Source organism: Colobus angolensis, unplaced genomic scaffold (assembly GCF_000951035.1).
Source record: "Colobus angolensis palliatus isolate OR3802 unplaced genomic scaffold, Cang.pa_1.0 Scaffold421, whole genome shotgun sequence".
Lineage (NCBI taxonomy): Eukaryota > Metazoa > Chordata > Mammalia > Primates > Cercopithecidae > Colobus > Colobus angolensis.
In genome coordinates this window covers 1,272,895-1,277,384 of record NW_012117611.1, presented here as the reverse complement: position 1 = coordinate 1,277,384, position 4,490 = coordinate 1,272,895, and positions in this window count along the sequence as shown.

The window sequence follows — 4,490 nt, the reverse complement described above, 5'->3', positions numbered from 1 at the left end:
AAAGAAAGAAAGAAAGAAAGAAAGAAAGAAAGAAAGAAAGAAAGAAAGAAAGAAAGAAAGAAAGAAAGAAAAGAAGGAAGGAAGAAAGAAACACATGAGGTAGAAGCAAATCATAAGCAAATGGCATCTCAGGAGGTCAGGAGCCAGGGGAAGAAAATATTTCAAGACGATGTGGTCAACCAAGTTGACTACTGCTGAGAAATGGAATAAGAAGTAAACTAAACAGAAAAGTACTCACTGAATTTGGCAACCTGTAAGTTTTTGGTACTTTGAGAAGAATAATTTCAGCAGAATGGTAGAGGTTAATTAAGTATAGAATGGGAGAAAGGGATGTGAAAATAGCATATGTAGATAAACTTTTTTAGATTTTTGATTGTGAAGGGAACAAGAGAATGGCAGTAACTAGAGGGTTAAGGGAAGGTTTTTGTTTATTTTCAATGAAAGTTGCCAGATTATCCAGTAGAGAGGGAGAGGTTTATGTTTCAATAGAAAAAGAGAAGGAATAAGCAAAGGAGCCAAGGCCTTGATAGAACAAAGAAGAGAGATGGATGGGAAGCAGATGATATATGTCCAGACTGATTTTTGATTGGTTGCAGGGGGAAGTGCAGGGAGGGGACAAGATTTGATATTACCTAACATTTATTGATCACTTTCAATGTATCATGTCCTGTCCAAGTGTCTTACATGTATTAATATGTTTCATCTTCATAACAAACTCTTAAAGTAGTGCTGAGACCAGCTTGGTCGGGGAGACCCTAACCCAGCGGCGCTAGAGGAATTAAAGACACACACACAGAAATAGAGAGGTGTGGAGTGGGAAATCAGAGGTCTCATAGCCTTCAGAGCTGAGAGCTTTGAACAGAGATTCACCCACGTATTTATTGACAAGTCAGTGATAAGCATTGTTTTTATAGATTGTAGATTAACTAAAAGTATTTCTTATGGGAAACAAAGGGATGGGCCAAAATAAAGGATAAGTTTGGCTAGTTATCTGCAGCAGGAGCATGTCCTTAAGGCACAGATCCCTCATGCTATTGTTTGTGTTTTAAGAATGCCTTTAAGCAGTTTTTTCTGCCCTGGGTGGGCCAGGTGTTCCTTGCCCTCATTCTGGTAAACCCACAACCTTCCAGCATGGGTGTTATGGCTATCATGAACATGTCACAGTGCTGCAGAGATTTTGTTTATGGCCAGTTTTGGGGCCAGTTTATGACCAGATTTGGGGGGGGGCCTGTTCCCAACCTGTTCCCCTTCTTTGATTTGCAAAGTGATAAAAGCAAAGGCAGCTTTGTCAGTGAGCTACTTCTTGCTGGATTCAGGATCTGCATCTGCAGACTATACAAAGACAAACGACACAGATGAAAAGCACAATACTCATTGAAATCACAGAGCTTCTAAGAGTTTTTATCCATTTTAATGGATTACTAGCTGCTAATCTGTCTGCAGCTCCTTTAAGCACTCCAGTTCCTGGCATCCCAGGTGTGCCTGGGATGCTTTGAATATTTGTTCTTTTAATTTTGCAATATGCAAAGACAAGTTTGTAGAGTGTCCTTCCAGATCCCTTTTTGTTCTCTCCCAAATTTTTGATCTTATTAAGAGTTATTAACAGTTTCCACAAATCCTTATGTTTAGCTCCTACAACGGGCCATATCATTTGAGGTTGAGATGCCACTATACCGCCATGATTCCAGATAATACAAACTCTTGCCATCCTTCTTATCATTTCTACAATCCGACCATTTTGTTCAGACCAGCTGAACATAGTGTCACAGTGGCACGCAGACTGAGAGGTGCAATTCAAGCTAAACATCCCCTTAGGGGACCAGTCAATAATGATTCCATAAGAATCATTGTGCGGCACCTCTGCCTGTTCTGCAATGCAATCTTCCTAAACAAGTACATTCATTCCTTCTGACTAGTTTACAAATAGGTTTTTGAGGGCGGTATGTCTCAATTATAGGAGCAGATTTATTATGGTAAATACTGAGATCAGAAAGCATGTGTAACTGCATCATAGAGTGATTACATCCAGGCATTATTGCCAGCCAAGATTGATAAATATGCCCAATAAGTATAATTGTTCTCTGTGTCAGCTCTTGTTGAAGGAATACTCACAGCAGTGGTGATCACCGCTATCATAGCTACCAATACCCATTGTGACTGGTTGTCTTGCTTTCCTCAGGTTTTCTTCCGCCTTCTGTGACAGCTTCTTGATCTCTCCCCAGGTGGGTAGCTTTGATTGACGGGTGTTGCTTGTGACAGTTGGGTCCTCCTCAGTGTCAACCTTGACATGGCTGCAACTGGGGGGTCCTTGGGTTTCTCCCGGAATCTCTTCCTGGGATAATTGCTCTGGAATTAGAACTTGTGCTCCCAATTGTTGTAATAAATCTCTTCCCCATAAATTCATGAGTACGGAAGTTATAATTGGTTGAATAGTCCCAGGTTGTCCATCGGGCCCTTCACTTTGCAAAATATAACTACTTTGATATACTTCAGGGGCTTTACCAACTCCAACTATTTTAAATTGAGCAGGTTGAATGGGCCACGTGGACGACCAGTGCTGTAGAGAAACGATTGAAATGTCTGCTCCTATATCTACCAAACCCTTGAATTTCTTTCCCTGAATAGTTATTTCACAGGTACGATGTTTATCAGTAATTTGATTTACCCAATAAGCTGCTTTGCCTTATTTGTCTGCTTTGCCTTAATTGTTTATTTGTGCTTCCAAATCCTCCTGTTCGTTTAATTTCACTTTTCCCCATTTCCACATACAGCACAATCAGGAGCTGTGCTATACGCTCTCCTGGCTCTGCTTTCCAGGAAACAGAAGTAGATATAACAATTTGAATTTCCCCATTGTAATCTGAATTAATGACTCCTGTTTGTATTTGTACCCCTTTTAAATTTAAACCAGACCTTCCTAGAAGTAATCCTATGGTCCCCATGGGCAAGGGTCCACAGACTCCTGTTGGGACCTTTTGCAGGGGTTCCCCAGGCCCAAGGCTCAAGCTTTTGTGCAGCATAAATCTACTGTGGCACTACCAGCTGTGGTGGGGGACAGACATTGTACAGGGTTGAGGGAATGGCCTGAGCTGGAAATGCCCTGGTTTGGAATGGGGCCCAGGATGGGCCCCTCATGGCGTTTCCTGAATTTAAAAGGAAAAGGCTCAAATGTAGCTCTAATATTTCCCTGTTGATCTTGGGGGTGTATTCTAACAGGGAACTGCCAAGCATCTAAATCACCCTCTTGTCTAGCTTGCTGAATTCCTGCCTGAATAGAACTAAGAGTGGTCGCTGGAGGCGCTGCTCAGTCACTGAGGCAACAACTTTTTGCCCAGTGTCCTCCAGGAAAGAAAGATCTGGAGGGTCAGGCCACTCTTTTTCTTCAAAATAAGGATGGGGTACAGAAGGGTAGGGATGAACCTCTCCCTCCATTGCCGCTTTAGCTTTAGCTGGCAAACAAACCTGCTCTGTAACTTCTTCTGTTACTTCATTGTACTCTCCCTCCTCATCATCAGTGTGAAAAGGTTCCAAGGTGGAATGAACCAGAGTCCCATTGTTACCCTGATGCTTCTGAACTCCCCTTCTTACTCACCATGGGGATTGCTTTAAGAGTACTTGGGTGTCCTCCAGCTTAGTTCCACGTTCTCCAGCTGTCGCTCTGGCAACCCTTCGACCTGGATTCTAGCCCGCACGTATGGGTGCCACTTGCAGAGACCAGCTCAGTCGGAGAGACCCTAATGCAGTGGTGCTAGAGGAATTAAAGACACACACACACAGAAATACAGAGGTGTGGAGCGGGAAATCAGGGGTGTCACAGCCTTCAGAGCTGAGAGCTTTGAACAGAGATTTACCCACGTATTTATTGACAGCAAGTCAGTGATAAGCATTGTTTTTATAGATTACAGATTAACTAAAAGTATTCCTTATGGGAAACAAAGGGGTGGGCCAAAATAAAAGAATGGATTTGGCTAGTTATCTGCGTCAAGAGCATGTCCTTAAGGCACAGATCACTCATGCTATTGTTTGTGGTTTAAGAACGCCTTTAAGCCTGGCACTGTGGCTTACACCTGTAACCCCAGCACTTTGGGAGGCCGAGTCGGGTGGATCACGAGGTCAGGAAATCGAGACCATCCTGGCTAACACAGTGAAATCCCATCTCTACTAAAAATACATTAAAAAAAAATTAGCCAGGCATGGTGGCAGGTGCCTGTAGTCCCAGCTACTCAGGAGGTTGAGGCAGGAGAATGACTTGAACACAGAAGGCAGAGCTTGCAGTGAGCCGAGATCGCACCACTGCACTCCAGCCTGGGCGACAGAGCAAGACTCTGACTCAAAAAAAAAAAGAAAAAAACAAGAAAAGAACGCCTTTAAGCAGTTTTCCACCCTGGGTGGGCCGGGTGTTCCTTGCTCTCATTCTGGTAAACCCACAACCTTGCAGTGTGGGCGTCATGGCCATCATGTACATATCATAGTGCAGCAGAGATTTTCTT